Source organism: Mchenga conophoros, linkage group LG6 (assembly GCF_057382185.1).
Source record: "Mchenga conophoros isolate Kocher_MC1m ecotype Shallow Benthic linkage group LG6, M_conophoros_male_GT1.1, whole genome shotgun sequence".
NCBI lineage: Eukaryota > Metazoa > Chordata > Actinopteri > Cichliformes > Cichlidae > Mchenga > Mchenga conophoros.
Window position 1 is genome coordinate 17,060,531 of NC_140531.1, and position 18,589 is coordinate 17,079,119.

Genomic DNA, 18,589 nt, shown 5'->3' on the forward strand with positions numbered 1-18,589 from the left:
CCTGAATGTCTTTGAGCAGAACGATGTCTCCTTCCTTGAGACTTTGTTTCTTGTCCTGCCATTTGTGTCGCAACTGAAGAGTATGAAGGTATTCCCGTCTCCATTTGGACCAGAACATGTCAGCGAGACCTTGTACTCTTCTCCATTGTTCTTTCAGAAATATCCCCTTTCCAAAGTCACCAGGGGGTGGCGCTGCTGAGTCTGGTTTCATCGTGAGCAGCATCGACGGCGTGAGGATGAGGGGTGACTCAGGATCGGTGGACACAGGAATCAGGGGGCGAGCATTCATGATGGCACAGACTTCTGCCATGAATGTTGACAATAGTTCATGTGTTAGTAGTGTTCTTTTGCAGTCCTGTAACATAGAGTCGAGGATACGCCTCGCAATCCCAATCATCCACTCCCAGGCACCGCCCATATGGGATGCATGAGGTGGGTTGAAGATCCATGAACAGTTTTGTTTGCTTAAGTAGCCTTCGACATCCTTGACTGACATGTTCGATCCGTCCATTTTCAGTTCCCGAGAGGCGCCGATAAAGTTTGTACCGCAATCCGATCTTAGTTGTCTTGCTGGGCCTCTGATTGCAAAAAGTCGCCTTAAAGCATTTATAAAGCTGTCTGTGCTCATTGATTCGATCAACTCGATATGGACTGCTCTTGTTGACAGACATGAGAACATCACGGCCCACCTTTTAGAGCTAGCTTGTCCTCCTCTCGTGCGCCGGGTTACAATGTCCCATGGCCCGAACACGTCTACACCCACATATGTGAAGGGGGGTGCAACTTGCATTCGTTCAGATGGTAAGTTTCCCATTTGCTGACATTCCGCTTTTCCTCTCAATTTCTTGCATGTGACACACTTAAAAAGCACTGTGCTGATAGCCCTTTTGGCTCCTACCATCCAGAATCCTGCAGCTCTAATGGCACCTTCCGTGAAATGTCTTCCTTGGTGTTTCACAGTCTCGTGATAGTGCCGTATTAAGAGCGTTCCCAAGTGGTGTCGGGCAGGGATGATGAGAGGGTGAGTGGTGTCGATACCCAGTTCAGATTGTATGATTCGGCCTCCAACTCTTAAGAGTCCATTGCTATCTAGAATAGGATGCAGTTTCCAAAGACTGCTTGAGGGGGGAATAGGCATCCCTTCCTGAATACACTTTATTTCCTTTTCGTAGCACTCACTCTGAACGCTCTTTATGATACAGACCTTCGCATTTTCCAATTCTTCCACTGTGGGTTGACAGAGATGCCAACCACGACAGCTGGATGCTTGGTTGGATCGACCAAAGGAACGAGCAATGTGGGTCAAGCGGGCAACTGCTCTGAGGAGAGGACTGTAGTTGGAAAACCTCTCAAGATGGGATGAACTTACTGTTGACCTTGCGATTTGTGTCAGATTTGTTGTCACCAGCGGACGTATTTCTGTATCAAGAGTGGGATCCACAAGGTCAAACGTGACTGGAGATTGCGACTGTGCGGACGGTTTGAGGAGAAAGGCTGGCCCTTTAAACCATGTTGTGCTGCTCAGTTGCGCTGCTGCAACGGAGCGGGACCCATGATCTGCTGGGTTGAGTTCGGATGGAACGTGCCTCCACTGGTTGGAGCATGTTGATTGGAGGATGCGTTGGACCCTGTTATGCACGTACACATAAAACCTTCGTGACTGATTGTGGATGTAGCCTAGCACGACTTTACTGTCAGTGTAGTACTCAATGTCGTCAAACATGATGTCTATTTCTGCTACTATCAGCTCCGCAACTTCAACTGCAAGCACTGCAGCACATAACTCTAGTCTTGGAATTGTGAGGCCGGCTTGAGGAGCTAGCTTTGTTTTTCCAAACACAAAGCCGATTTCTGTTTTGTTCGAAGTAGACAGTTTGATGTAAGCGACAGCTGCAATGGCTTTCACGGATGCATCAGCGAATACACAAAGTGTTTTGGTTTGGGCGCCAGATGTAGAGAGAGAAGTGTAGGGGCGTGGTATTTGGAGATCTTCTAAATCTTGAAGTGAGTCCTTCCAATTGCTCCACTCTGCCTTCATGTTGTCTGGGAGTGCTGCATCCCAGTCGTCCGTCAAGCTGGTAAGTTCTCTAAGAATCAGTCTGCCTTGAATTGTGATTGGAGCGAGAAACCCCAGAGGGTCGTAGAGACTGTTGACAGTAGAGAGGACACCTCTACGTGTGAAGGCCTTTTGCTCATTGTCAACTTTGAATGTGAAGGTGTCTGTGTCAACATTCCACAGCAGCCCCAAACTGCGTTGCACTGGCGAGTCTTGAGCACACAGGTCTAAGTTTCCAATGTTTTTTGCCCTGTCCTCTGGTGGGAAAGCTTCTAGGACTGTAGGGCGGTTGGAGATTACTTTGTGTAGTCTGAGGTTTGAAGAAGCAAGAGCCCGTTGAGCTTGTTGGAGAACTTGTATGGCCTTTTCTTCAGTAGGAAATGACTTGAGAGCGTCATCGACATAGAAATCTCGCTCAATGAATGTCCGCACCTCAATCCCAAAATCTAGCTCACCAGTCGCTGCTGCTGCACCATCATTTTAAACACGGGGGCCCCGCAGGGATGTGTGCTGAGCCCCCTCCTCTTCACTCTGCTGACCCATGACTGCACTCCATCATACAGCTCCAACCTCTTCATCAAGTTTGCGGACGACACAACGGTGGTGGGTCTCATTAGCAACAGGGATGAGACCGACTACAGAAGTGAGGTGAGACGCCTGGCCACGTGGTGTGCTGACAACAATCTCTCTCTGAATGTGGAGAAGACGAAGGAGATTGTTGTGGACTTCAGGAGAATGCACACCCAACATGCTCCTCTGACCATTGACGGAGCGTCTGTGGAGAGAGTGAGCAACACCAAGTTCTTGGGTGTGCACATCACAGAGGATCTCTCCTGGACGTACAACACCACAGCACTGGCCAAGAAATCACAGCAGCGTCTCTTCTTTCTCCGCAAACTAAGAAGAGCAGGAGCACCAGCCCCCATCATGTACACTTTCTACAGAGGCACCATCGAGAGCATCCTGTCGAGCTGCATCACTGTGTGGTTTGGAGCCTGCAATGCGTCCTGTCATAGAACCCTCCAACGCATAGTGAGAGCTGCAGAGAGGATCATTGGTGTCTCTCTCCCCTCCCTCCAGGACATTTACAGCACCCGTCTCACTAAAAAAGCCCTTTGCATAGCGGCTGATCCCACACACCCAATGCAAAGCTTCTTCAAGCTGCTGCCGTCGGGGAGGAGACTGCGGAGTCTCCAGGCCAGGACCAGCAGGCTGAAGGACAGCTTCATCCATCAAGCTGTCAGGAAGCTTAACTCCCTCCCGATTCTGCCCCCTCTCCCCTCTCTCCTCCACGGTCTCACTGAACTCTGTCACACACACACAAACACACACACTCTCTGACGCACTCACTGGCCTGCACCAGTTACCAGTCACTTTGTGGAGCATTGGACTGGCCATTACCTCATAAGACTTTGTTGTTACACTTTCTCTTACCGTACATTACTAAATCTCCATTTGCACTATTTGCCTATTTGCACTACTCTGCCTGGTTTACACTCAATGTCACTTACCCATTATATTGTATATTATATAGCTTTCTTGTTATATGTAAAATTGTATTTATTTAAATTTTTACTTTTTAATTATTTTACTTGCATTTTTAATCACTTTTATATTTAAATATATTTAAATGTTCATTTGCTATTTATCTAGGGATTGAAGAGTAACGCAATTTCTATTCTCCGTATGTCCTGTACATGTGGCAGAATCGACAAATAAAGTTGACTTTGACTTTGACTTTGACTTTCTTCAACCCATATATGGCGACAGAGGGGGAGGGACTGTTCCCAAAAATGTGCACTCGCATGCGATACTCTATAACTTCAGATGACATGTCGTTATCTTTGTACCACAAGAAGCGGAGAAAGTCTCTGTGGCTCTCTTTGACAACAAAACAGTGGAACATATGTTCAATGTCCGCCGTTATGGCCACCTGCTCCTTTTTGAATCTTATGAGCACCCCAACAAGACTGTTGTTGAGGTCGGGGCCTGTTAGCAACACGTCGTTGAGAGAGACTCCTTCATGTGGGGAGCTTGAGTCGAACACGACCCTAATTTTGGCGGGTTTCTTTGGATGGTAAACCCCAAACAAAGGGAGGTACCAGCATTCCTGGTTCTGACTGAGAGCTGGTGCCACTTCAGCATGTCCTCTGGTAAGCATGTTCTCCATAAACTCCAGAAAGTGTGTTTTCATTTCAGGTCGTTTTTCAAGAGTGCGCCGGAGTGACATAAGGCGATCGTAGGCTAGTTGTCTGTTGTTCGGGAGCCGTTGTCGAGGCGATCGAAAAGGCAGAGGACCAACCCAGCTATTGTCGCTGCCCTGATAGAACTCTGAGTCCATTATTTGGAGAAACTGCATATCCTCAACTGATGGTGCAAGTTTGTGATCATCTGCTGTTCGTGTGAAGACCTGCTGACCAATGCTGTCCACATTACATCCTGACACAGGAAGGCTTGGGAGGCTGTGACTGCGCTCAGGAGCTTTGGTAAATGTCTCTTTAACAGTTATTTGACCGTTGCACGGCTGAAAATGGCTTGCACGGCCATTCTCCAGTATGAAAGTCTTATAGCTGTTCACGTGTGGGGGTCTGTGCACTCCATCGAGACAGATGTCACCTACCACGACCCAACCCATGTCGAGTCTCTGAGCAAATGGGGCGTCGTCTGGGCCGTTTATCTGCTCCCGGACTTTGTGGACTCGAAGCATGTCTCGTCCCAGCAGTAGTAGTATGTCAGCATTTGGGTCTAATGGCGGGATCAAGTTGGCAATCTGTCGTAGATGGGCGTGGTGTTGGGCAGCTTCTGGAGTTGGTATCTCAGAGCGGTTATCTGGAATTTCGTTACATTCGAGGAGTGTTGGCAGAGGAAGACTTGCCTTTCCATTCACTGACTCTACTATAAAGCCAGAAGCACTTCTCCCTGATACTCCTGTGAGTCCGGCACACGTCTTTAACATGTACGGGCGACTCTCTCCTTGGACCTGAAAAACATCAAAGAACTGGGAACGTGCCAGCGATCGATTGCTCTGATCGTCCAAGATTGCATACATTTTCTTTGTTTGATCTCTGTGTCCAGCAGGGTATACATTCACTAGTGTGATTTTTGAACATTCTCTGGCGCTCACTCCTTCCCCACACACCTCAGTACACCGAGACGTGACTTCTTGGGTGTCTGCTTTGTCTCTCTCCCCGCCTTGCTGTGGGGAAGGGGGCGATTTAGACTCCCATGGTGCTGGACCTGGGTGGAGGGCAGAAATGTGATTTTTGCTGTCACACTCAGTGCACGTGGTTTCTGATTCACAGTTCTTGGCTAAATGGTCAGTAGATGAGCAGCAGCGAAAGCAGACGTTTAATTTTTTGAGGATCTGTTTGCGCTCTTCCAAGGGTTTCTCTCTGAACCCTCTGCACCTTTTCAGAGGATGAGGCTTGCTGTGAATTGGGCACTGTTTATTTGGATTCACAGCATACTTAGACTTTTCTGCATCTGCCTTGTCCTGTACTTGAGTTTTGTGAACAGATATGGGTCCTTTGGAGAACCTTTCGTGCATGTGTCTTCGTTCTGATGTTATGGGTTGGTTAGGGCTGTGGACGCTGAAGCTAGGGTCAGTTCGTGTTCTGGCTTCAGTGCGAATGAAGTTGACAAACACAGTAAAGGGGGGAAAGCTGACGCCATAATCGTGCTTGTACCTTGAACCAATATTCATCCACCTTTCTTGTAGATTGTACGGCAATTTTTCGACTATCGCTTGGATCCCTCTTGATGTGTCTAAGTAGGTCAAGCCAGGTAAGTAACCGTCCAACTTGGCTGTCTCTAGCTCTAACATTAGGTCGGCAAGATCACGGAGTCTATAAGGCTCTTTAAGTGTGATTTTAGGGAAGCTGTCGACCTTTTGAAAGAGAGCTTGCTCTACAGCTTCTGGGGAGCCATATATTTCTTCAAGTCTGTCCCAAGCCATAGCTAAACCAACTTCAGGGCATCTGATATTGACAGCTCTCATTTGTTTGGCTTGTTTAGCTGAATCTTTACCAAGGTAGCGCACCAGCAAATCCAGCTCTTCTCCTGGTGAAAGGTCTAACCCTGCTATTGCGGTTTTGAAAGATGATTTCCATGCCCAGTAACTCATGGGTTGGTCATCAAAGCTGGTAAGGCCTGTAGTAATGAGCTGGCTGCGGGCTAGATATTTGGCGAGGTCGTAAGTGTGTTGGCTCGGGGCATGTTCATTGCCCTGAGTATAACTGGATTTATATGGTGTCTGAACAAGAGGTGTAAACTCTTTGTAGTTGGTGGATGGGGGCTTGTACAGTTCGTTATGAGTAGCAGCACAGTTTGCTTTGTTTCCTTCTTTTATAGCAATTTCTTGAAAGGCGGGTGTAGGGTCTTTGTATTCAGTTTTTACTGGGGCTGTTGATTCTGCTGCATTGATAGCTGTTTGTTCCAAAACATACTGCGCAGTGCGTTTTTCTTTGCTCTCAGATAGGGGTGGCCCATAAGCTACACTGCGTGTTTCGAAGCCTAATTCAAGTAGACCAGCTTCTAAAGAATTAGCTTCTGCTATGGCAGCTTCCTTCTCTTGTTCCGCTCTCAGCGCGTCAAGAGTAGCTTGTAAGCGTGCTTGCTCGACTTTAATTTCTATTTCTTTCTTTGTATATGAGGCTCTTGTTTGGGCAGCTTCAGCCTTTGCTCTTGCTCTGAGCAGTTCAATGCTAGCTGACGAACCTGCTCTTGATGGTGGTTTGTGGGAACGGACTGACTCTGTCTCGGCTTTGGAGGATTTACTTTCAGACATTTTGGATTTGTTGTATTTTGATTGTGTCCGCCCGTATACTTTACTTAGCTTATAGGATGGTTGTAGCTCCACGCGGTGGCTTCTGTAGCTATGATGTTTGCTGTGGTGCTGTCTTTTCACTGTAAATGGCCTCGCTAGAAGTCTGACTAGCTATCCACACAGCTAAACATGAACCCAGGAACTCCAGACAATAGATGAGATCTTGAGAAGTTTACTGGTTCTTTCATTTTGTGAAACTGTAACAATAAAACATATGTGGAAATGTACATTAATAATCTGTACTGTTAACAACAACATGTGCCAATGATCTAACAATGCATTCGAAGAGCTAACATGACGATTAGCACCGTTAATTAGCATATGAACTGGCGATCTCATTTACATATGAATAGCACATAGAAAACTTGCTAACTGTGGTCCATCACACATAAAGACAGCACTTTGAATGCCTCGTTGCTTTACCATTGAGTACTTACAGACAATGCTTTAACAAACACCCAAAGAAGGACACGAATGTGGAGCAGCCATCTTGAAGCAGCATCGCAAGCAAACATGAACTTCCTGTCTAACTCTTCTTCTACTGTCACAAAATATCGACTTAAAGGGACCGCAGGGCGGTGCACTTACTAACACTTAAAACATGAAATTAACTAAGCAGTAACATAACACCTACCCTTAAAAAAAAATCTGTGAAATAAATAACGAAATAATTAATTAGACTATTTGTTATTTGCTGTAATATCTACAGTGTTACAGCATTGGATGTTCATATTACACATGATCCGTCTGAGAAAGAAGCTCAATGACACAGTAACATTTTACTCACTTTGTCTATTTACTACGAGGGGAAATTTTCCTACAAGACAGCATTACATACACGAAAGGTCCTGCGCCACTTTTCAAAGTAACGTACACGTAATGTTGCCATTTGAACTCAGCTACTACACATAAAATATATATGAAAAGGACAATTAAAAATGCACAGGAACATACGTTAGTTTTGAGAGCTACTACAGCTACTACTCATAAAATACATAATGTGTACCCAAAAGCTACACAGATGTTGATAACCCTGTTTCATCCAGATTAACGTATTTACGGGGGAGTTAGGGAACATACATACATACGCTACAATCATTATAGCACTATTATTATTATTCGATATTTTACTAGTCATTGTAGTGTCTCACGCACAGGCAGAGGAAAATAACTGATAAGAACACCACTTTACTGACCCAGTTACCCTCTGAAAATAGAGCCCTTATTGTTTTCACACTTTGCCTCCTTCCTCCGTCTTCGTCTGCATGCCGCTATCTCTTTTATATCTACTTCCCTCAGCCGTCACTAATGTGTATAGACATGCAGCCGGTGGTGCGAATGTTGTGAGCTGCTTTGATTCTGCTTTATGTTATTTGGCAGAGCACATGCTCTGTGGCAGCAGTTATCTAAGGGCACTGCCAGGAGTCCTGTTATCCGAGCAGCAACAGTCAGGAAGCTACTGAAGATAAGATTCCATCAGCTCCTGCGAGGAAGGCTCCCTACATGGATGATCACACTCCTTTACTTTCATTTGTGACTGAACAAGCTTAGGAAAAGTTACCTTTTACTGGCAAACCGGAATAAATTTAAGGAAAGCACCTTGTCCATCACGTTTTTAGCCAGCTCATCATACGGTTTTATGAACCTGCTTTTTTTTAAATCCCTATTCTAAATCCCACTTTTTTTTGGTTGTGAATGTGTCTCTTGCTTTATAGCGAGGCATTTTTATTAAACATCCATGGTGAGTATGAAATGCTTCCTGTGGATCGGCATCAACTAAAAGCAGAAGCTCCACAGTTTTAGGACAAATTGGTTTTGGAGCAAACAGAGCAGCTCAGTGGCTTTAGGGCTGAAAAACTTTCACTGACTTGGCACTCATACGACTCAAATCTGAACCGTCTGTGCACGGGACTGTGACTGTTATTTGGAAAGAGGGAAAAAATGTGCTTGAATTCAAGTACTTGTGAATTTTAATGCAGCTACCTTAAGAATATCACAACCAAAATCAGATAATGGTCAGGTTTAGGGATTACAGTGCAGTCAGAGTAAAACTTGTTTAGATATATGACATAGATAAATTCCTATTTAACTGAACTGATCAATGGCATTAAAGTTGGGTTTTTTTCTGGTATTGGACTCAAACAGTTTTTATAGAGCAACCACAATGGGAAGCATCATAGCATCGTCGCACATGCAGAATTATTGACTGACTTATTAAGTTAGCTGAAGAAATAGAGGTGGAGAAAAACAAAGAGAAGTGGAATGAGGTTGGAGTAGATAAAGTAAAAGGTAGGGGGGCGATGAAGGAAAGGTGGATGGGGAGGATGAGTATGAGGGAGAAAGAAGAAGTGGACTAAAGGTAGAGTGGAGAAGATGGATAAAAAGTGGAGCAAGTGGGGAGGAAACTATTGCTTAGCCTGAGCTGAACCATCAGTCTCTTTTGGAACCAGCTCTGAATGAAATTCCTGTTCTTGGATTTCTTCTCCTGCTCTTTTGCCTTCTTCATTTCATTTAGCTCCGTCTTTGCCTCGTTTACTTCCTTTTTCAGAATCTCATTTGCATTATTTTCTTGCATTTTTCAGCTGTTTAAGTACTTTTTTGTCTTTATTTCCATAACTTTGATCTTGTCCTCTTACTAGTTTTTCTGGACTTAGAACAATTTCACATTTGTAGTTTCCTTTTGTGCTTCCTCTTTCTCCCTTTCACCTCTTCTAGTGCTTGTGGGACTTCCACCAATTTCTTCTTTATATTTTTAGATACCTTCTTTGCATTTTGAATTCCTTCCGTCCTCCTGTAGTTTATTTTTTTTTCTCCTCATCCCCTGCTTTGTTAAGCTTGTCCGTTGTCACCTTGTTCTCGTCCAGCTTGCTGCACATAGGTTCTCTTTCAGCAAGCTGATTTTTTGTCATGGTCCACTCAGCTCAGGGTTCTTCAGAGGCCTCTTGCAGTGCAGTCAGTTCATGTAGGTGTAAATTAAACTACCTTAGAAAAGTTCAAAACAGCTTATGGTTTCTTCTTCTTCTGACTATAGCAGACTGTAGTTTATGTGTTGCAAATAGAGATGTTTGTGCAGAAATGTCTGTTTAGCTGTTGTGTTTGGGTCATTTGAACTATGCTAAAGCTCTGTCCACACTGAAAGCAACTCGCTCATCGATTTGAAGGCATTCAAGGCTCTGGTTGCCTAGGTAACCCTCTAATGCAGTGATTCTCAAAAATGTGCACCCTACCTCTCTAAATTTGTTTATTTACATAAAATGTGAATTAAAACTGGTTATAGGAGATGGCTAGTTTTTAATATTACTCATTACTCTGACCTACATTTTATAGTCCAGCAGCCTTGTTTTTGTTTTTTTTTTTCATAATACAATTTTCTAGTAAATACATAAATTTTGCTCCTATTTTGATTAAAGGGAGGATTTAAGATTGGATGGGCCTCATGTGATCTCCTGTTTTTAAAGTGGGCCACAGCACTTTTGACTTTGGGAATGTCTTTTCTAATGTATTTATTACCAGGTTAAATGTCAAGAGTATTCTTCATTCTCTTTGCTAGGTGCAGTCACTTTCCTAGAAGTTAAGAAAAGTTTATTGTTTTAGGCACGTAACACTTCATTTCCTACATTCTTGTAAACTTCACAGTTCAGGATGATTCTAATGACTCATGCTCATCTCAACTATGTTACTGAGTCTGACTCAAGAAGGAGCACAGGCAACATTATTTTGTAATTAGAAAACTAGCAATTACACAAATTTCAGACTTCAGAAAACATGTCCTAATGGCGGACTCCCTGTCCTCTTCCTTCTGGCTTCTCCTTCACTAAAATTATAACAGTGATTCATGTGTGCATGACAGGAATAATTTAAGCACAAAATATTCAATGCTGAAACTTTTGGAGTCAGAAGTATAGTGTTTTTGTAAGGAATTCTCTATGTTAAGTTTATGCCTATATTTTATATAAGCAGCTCAACATTAGCAACTTATTTTGCATGTCAGAATACATTTGACGACCCAAATGTTGGAGACTGGAGGGTGGATGTTTAGCAAAAGTGAACTTTTAGTGTCACTGAAAACAAAATATCAAAAGGGAGAAAAGTCAGAAATCCCCAAAAACAAGGAACTGGAATCCATAGGATTAAACTGGGTACAGGGTAAATACTGAAAAAAAATGAACTGTAATTTTTGTGGGTGAGATATTGGGTGGGAAAGAGGCATACATGAAAGTCGTTAAACACAGAGACAATCAGAAAACGGATGAGAAGACAAAAAGAAAAACTAGAATTAGATGCAAAACACAGAAGCTTGCTATGAGTATGTTTGCATACTAAAAAAAACAACTTTTTCTTTTTCCTAATCTACTTTTCCTCAGAAAGGGAAAAAAAGGGGCATGAAATCAAGGAAAGCTGTAGAATAACTAATAGGTCCATGGGTATACACTATCAATGAGAGTAGAGAATAACATTGAGGCAAACATTAGTTTTAAAGTGATGTGCACATCACTTCCAGAGTGTACACAGCAGGAAAAGAGAAGCACAGTGTGCAGTGAATGTGACCACACTTAGGCTAGACTCATTAACAACATGATGCCAGATGCCACAAAGACTGACTACAAAATACTCATCTTTAGCTTTAGTTGTTTTTAGTCATATCTGGTCCCTCTACAGCCATAGTGAGGGCTTGGCTCATATCACATTAAGTCAGAGTAGCTCCCAGTGGTTGCGGGTGTCCTGCAGAGCTTCCCTTTTCACTGATTTTTACAATATTAATGGACAGAATTTGCAGGTGCATCCGAAGTGTGGAGGATGAAGTGTTTGATATTCTCAGGGTCTGGCCTCAATTTTTTGCAGATGATATTGCGCTGTTGTCTTCATTTGAAACTTGACCTGCGGCTTGCAGTGTTGCAGTTTCTGGCAGTGTGAAGTGGATGAGATTAGAATCTGCACCTTAAATTCTAAGGCCATGATTGTCAGCTGGAGAGGGATAGAGTGCACTCAAAGGTCAGGCACAAGCTGCTGTCCCAAGGTGCAAAGTTTAAGTATTTTGGGGTCATATTCACAAGTTTAGGGCAAGTAGAACAGGATACTGATAAACAGGCTGGTGCAGCATCTGCAGTAATGTGGGCGCTGTTGCAGTAAAGAGAGAGCAGAGCATGAAAGCAAAGCTATTGATTTATGTTCCACCCTGACCTGTGGTAAAGAATGAGAACGAGATCATGACCCAACATCAGCTCTGATGTGCCATGTTTTTAACTTTTGTTTTTGTAGAACCACAGGGACATGTCACTTACCTCAAAAAGGTTTGGAGTCTTCTCTCACCCCCGTTCTCTGCGACCTGCTGGAGCGGGGGGGCTAGGAGGAGGAGTTGGCCGTCCGACTGCGGTCTGGAGTGTGGGGCCTCCCTGCTGCTGCGGAGTCGGGGCGGTCTGCCTCCCCCCACCGCAGGGAAAAGGGTAACACCACCTGGGTCTGGGTGCAGTTCCCCCTCCAGGGGCAAGGGTACCTAGACCCGGTTTGTAGAGTACGCTTGGGGAGTGTGATCGTGTGTACAGCGTCTCTTTATGTCTGTCTCCACGTTAGGTGAGTGTGGAGTAAGTGCATATGAGAGCATGAGGGTGGGAATGGATGTTTGTGTCTGTGTGTGCCCGTATGTCTGTGTCTATATGTCAGGTTGGGTGTCAGGCGCCACCTCTCCGGGGACATCTCAGGCCCTCCAAGGTTTGGAGGCCTATCTCCCCCTACCACCACTTCCCCTACCGGTGGTGGACTCCCTCAGACATCGGTGCGTTGGTGGTTCTTTGTGTCCGGGGGTGGGCGTCCAGGTACACACCGGCTCACTCCTTGGCGGCCGCTTATCGGGGCCTGGAGCCTGGGGCTCGCTCGGGCCACTTCGGAGGTGGGGTGCCCCCGGCCTCTCGGCCTGGGGCTCGGTCACTCAGGCACGGCTGGTTGCCGGTGGAGCTCACGGGCGCGTCACTGCAACTCCCCCTGGCTTCTGCTCCGCGGCTGCTGAGTGAGCCCTCATCTGGGACTCTCCTCAGCTCTTTCTGGGACAGTGGCGCGGCTGCCCCTCTGTTGGTCTTCCTTGGTCTCTTGTGTTCTGGGGGCCTCTGGATGTCTGGAGTTTTGATCGCCTCCATACCTGCTTCATGCCCTGGTGGACGGGGCTGTGGCCCCCCACACCCTCTAGCAGATCATTACATGAAGGAACCTTTAAAAAAAAACAAAAAAAAAAACAAGCGCGTCCATGCTCACAGGTGTACACACGGGTGATCACACCCACAAACTACACCCTTTTTGGCTCCTACCTCAAAGCACACTGTGTTCTGTTGATCTTATGTGCTGCACAATGTTTAATATTTAGTATTTACTGTCATATTCCCATATATCATTGTGATGCTGTTTATTCTATTACTCTTGTTCTCTTCTGCTTGTTTTCTTTTTTCTTTCTCAGCAGGTGATCCAGGTGATTGATATATGCATTTTTTTTGTCTGCTTATTCTGTTGTTTGTTTGTTTTTTGCCCTTCTCCCCCGTCCCTCTTCTCAGCTGTTTCTCTTTCCCTCTTTCTTTCTCCCCTTCTTTCCCCCAGTCAAGTCTGTCCCGTATTCAGTAAGTGAAAATAAAATAAACAATAAAAGGTGAATCAAATGGACCATTACGGCAAGGCTGGGATGGTCAATTTGGTAAAGTAAATCTGTTGGGCATCTTTCTTTGCCTTTAGACAACAATTCTGATGGCAAAAGAGCCAAACGGGACAGGCAAAAAATAAAAAAATTAAAAAAAATAAAAAAGTAATGTGGGCGCTGTTGCAGTAAAGAGAGAGCAGAGCATGAAAGCAAAGCTATTGATTTATGTTCCACCCTGACCTGTGGTAAAGAATGAGAACGAGATCATGACCCAACATCAGCTCTGATGTGCCATGTTTTTAACTTTTGTTTTTGTAGAACCACAGGGACATGTCACTTACCTCAAAAATTAAAGAGTACAGTGGAACCCCGACTTACGAAATTATTTCGTTCCCGAGGATAAGTCGAAGCACCCATCGCGCCTTTTGAGCGAACGATAGGCTATAGGCTAATTGCTAACTGCAACAGCAATACGTCGTTCAAGTGGAACAGCGAAGCGCAACCACGAATGCCAAGGGGGTTGTCACATGATTCGGAAGGCAGTGTGGGCATTGTAGGCATTCTGGGCTCAGCCAATCAGAGCCAGCGGATTTCGTTACTTGGGCATTTTGCCGTAACACGGGCAGAAATATTGCCATTAAGTGCCTTCGTAACTTGAATTTTCCGTTAAATGGGGTATTCGTAAGTCGGGGTTCCACTGTATAACTACATTTTCAAGCCAGTGGTTTTAATTCTTAAGATGCAGCTCATCTAAGTACTGGTTCAAAAGTACAGGGGAAAATGGAATATCTCTCTTTCGAAATGCTAATTCAATAAAGTTCTTTTCACTAATGTCATAGCTAATGTCATGTTCTTTTACTGTGCGTCTTAGCAGTAATTTCACAAATTATCACTTGAAAGAATATAAAGAGTGGGGCCAGGCTGACCTTGACTAACATGCGTGTCGCATTGATGTCTGCTAGTTCTCAAAGGAGATCATTTAGTTGTGGCCATATGATTCAACAGTGAAGAGAGATGAAGAAGGGATTTTCTGCTTTCTGTAGTGGAATGATTTTAGTGTTTTCCTAATGATATCATAGACTATATTTATAATATTAACACTTTCTGATCTAATAGTCTTGTGTCCTCCCACCTATGCTACAAATGATCCCTAAACGCAGGATCAGTCTTCGTAATAAAGACATTTGAAACACAAATTAACCCAAAACATATAATGACTATCTTATCTGCTGTTTCTATGGAGTGGTGAGCTTAGATTTAAGCATGCACATGACTTGGAAAAAGTTGTGGCAAAAAGAACTGATCATCAATATGAAGCAAAAATTAAACAGCGTCCCTGTCCTTGTTAGGCAAACAAACACACGGACAAAAATGCATTAAAAATCCATATTTTTAGAATTACACACAACACATGATCTGAGGTGCTGTTGGATGTTCACAATTATTAAAAAAAGAACAAACAGCATTGCTTGAATGTGGTTTATTAACTGCCAGGTAACATACAGAATGTGAGTCTTTAGCATAAAGTCGAACCTGTTAAACCCAGCAGTAATATGCATGCGCAGGAATAAGGACCAGTGTGCACATTAGGACAACAGAGAACAGCATGAAACATTGAGTTGTCTACATCCCCTTTCTTCAGTGAATGCTTCATGTGACTGACAAAATTGGTGGATCCTTATACACAAGAGAAACTTAGAATAATCACAGCACAAGAAATAAAATTCAGTGTGATGATCTTAAACTGGACTATATCATTACTTTGATCCACAGATTCAAGCTCACTGTATTTTTGATCAGTGACTTTTTGAGCAGCAGCAGGCTCAGCTGTGTCTGTGTAGGTCTATGTGTCTGCAATTTCTCCTGTACGTCTTCCCACCAGAATGAATGAAGTAAGATCGAGGCTCTTTACACAGCTCTTTCACAACACCTGCAATCATAACCCTGTGGGGTCTGAGATCTTACAACCTGTCCTTCGATTAGAGGTGGGAGTAGTTGGCTGGATCGATCATAGCAGCCCTTTTGTGACAGTATCTTGTTGAAAAGCTCGGCTTTATACTAAACAGTGTGCATGCACAGGAATAAGGCCCAGTGTGTGGTATGCACATGAGGACAGTAGGGACCAACGTGAAATAGTGAGTTGTCTACAGGTGAGAAGATTTTGTTGAGCCAGCAAATGCAAAGAAAGCCTGGCTTGTCATGGGAAGGTGTGTGGCTGGCAGAGAGTTTACCCAAAATGCAGGAATTGGCAGACAGGCTTAACAGAACTTAAAAAGCTGCTGGAGCTCAGGAAACAAAATACAAAACGACAAGAAACACAGCCTGAACTTAAACTAGAGCAAAAACAGGGCACACACGAGGAGGGAATGACAACGATGTGACAGAGAACAGAAGAAAACTGAGGACTTCAATAGACATGAGGTAGTCAGGGAAAGAGATACAGCTGGGGAAAACAAGGCACAGGTGAACAGAATCAATCAACGAGCAAGAGGGAAGCAAAGCAAGACTGAGACTAACACATAAACCTGACAGGCCAAAGTAAGCACAAAGACAAAACTGACTAAACACGGAAGATATGACAGAAACACAGACTAGGCCTGGGGAACATACAAAGGCCAGAAAACCTGAGAATAACAAAGAAAATGATGAATAAAAAATCTGAATGAAAACCTAACCCAAGCAAATGTAATATTTAAAAACTACAACAAATTCAAATGGAAAATATCAAACAGAAAATGCAAGGTTACAAAACCCAGGATCATGACATGGCTATGTTGAATATTAATTGGTTATTTTTCCTCCAGTTTCCTTTAATGTACTATTTATTGAAAAATGCTACTAATATGAACTAATATAATACATATGAACATAATACTACTATGATAAATACATGCTGTTGCTGTTTGTTTTGGTTTTTGTCTGTTAAAGCGAAGCGTGCAGCCTGTCAGTTCTGCATTGCTGTGTCTCAGTCAACTACTCACTGTGTGCCATGTTGTAAGTTATTTGGTTGTAATGAAATATTTAATTAGACGTGTTTCATTTTCAATCAATCAATCAATCAAAGCTTTATTTGCCACATGCAGGTTGCCCTGCAGTGAAATGGGACCCCCCCGACCTTACACACACAACACAGACATTACATGGGGATACAAGTCAGAGATCAGTAGCGTTACAGAAAAACACTGAAATGTACACTAGAATGGGAAAGTACAAGAGGAAAAAAAGAGACCTCTACTCATGCTGTGCTTCCATGGTAGGACAGCATGAGAACAGGATTAGTAAGTGAAAATATACTCCTGTATATTTGATGTAAATGAAATGCAAAAACAGCTTTTAATTTTCTTACCTATGTCCTTCAATTTTAAAAGATATAAAAGCCCAAAACATTTTAAACAATATAGAAAAATCATATGAAAGTCATTTTCCAAAAGAAGAGGCAGGTTTGTCGGTCTTAGTTTGTGATTGTGTTAGCTGTGCTCTTATATAACTCGAAACTGCAACATCTTTAGAGGTCTGAGACATTGTCTTGTATGTTTTATCTCCAGGCTGCAAACGCCACACAGGATGGATATTTAAATTTCCAACAGTCTCTTCTTTTCTCTTAATAGTGTAGATGTGTGAAAAGTAAAGTAATTACTGTAACACTAAAATCAGATAAAGTGATAATCATGACTGACCTCCACATGAGCACCTATCCACTCTGTGAATGAAAAGTGCTGTTAGCTGTGTTGTAGTTTCCTAGGTAACAGAGAAATGCACTCTTGCATCCTCACTGAAGCAACCATTATCTCCGTTCTCCTCTAATACTTATTTTTTCATATGTAGGCAGAAACTGTGAGTAACGGAAGACAAACAGCATTTCAAACACAAACATTATAATCTACAAACAATATAAATTAGCTTGAAAATAACGCATATACATGTGTACATGGCAAATTAATTTAACTGCTTATTTAATACAACTTGCAAAGTCAATCATCATTGAAACAAATCACTTTGGTAGACACATTTTTATTAGTGTGCTTTTATGTTCTCACTGTGTTGCAGAGCTTTAGTAAGTAGTGAGCCAAACTAACTTATAAAAAAAACAGCTGCTCATTGAACAACATAGAAGAAAAAAACCAAAAACAAAATTTTGAGATTAAATAAATTTAACTTACTGTAATTAACTTCAACTTGCAATTCTGGGAGATCTGATAATAACAAATCTTAGCCAGCCCACATCAACTAAAGGCTCATATGATACCTTACTATGCATTCAGTTGGCACACCTCAAACATGGCTTCATTTTTAGGTAGCTTTAGCCTGCCTTTAGCTGGCGCTGCCTCTGCAAGCTGCATTACAACCCAGCTCAAACGCAGGTTCTTCTTTCATGTTGTGTCTGAATAAATCAATGTCATAACTGTTATCACTGACTCCTGCTTAGTTCTGACTCCTACTCTTCCTCCTTAACAAACTTTCCTGAAGTATAGAAAATAAAGTTCTGTTAGAAATAAATTTTTTTATGTGAGAAAACGACATCAACCACTGTCAAAATGCTAAAGCACACATAAAAACAGAAACAAGCTAAGTAATGCCTTTGCTCAGTATAATCTTCATAATTCTGGTATTGTAAGCTTTAGGTAATTTTCACTTTCCGCAGTGGCTTTCTGTTTATTCTTCACTGTGAGAGTAATGACTTTAAAACTGGAGCGATGTTCTTTAAGACCGAGTACAGTTTCTGTGATGTCAAGTACAAGAATTGCTCTTGCTCTACATGTTTCTTTTAAGTTATTCAACATTTTTGGGGAGATAATTTGCTTCAACTTGAGCCAGCTAGCCAACAGCATATTGTCAAGAAAGATGATCATGTAGATTTCAAATACAAGGTCAGTTAATACTTTCACTGAAATGTTCCTAGATGCTTGTGGAGATGTAGAACCTGCAGGCCAGGTGAGACCTGCTGGTTCTCATTTCACAATATTAAGTTAGAGCAGGTCAGATTTTTAAATTAATCTGCCTTCAGGCTTACACTATATACTACCAAAGGACACTGTCAGAGAGGCTGCTTCAGCGTAGACACAGGTTCAGTGTAGTCTAGCTCAGCAAA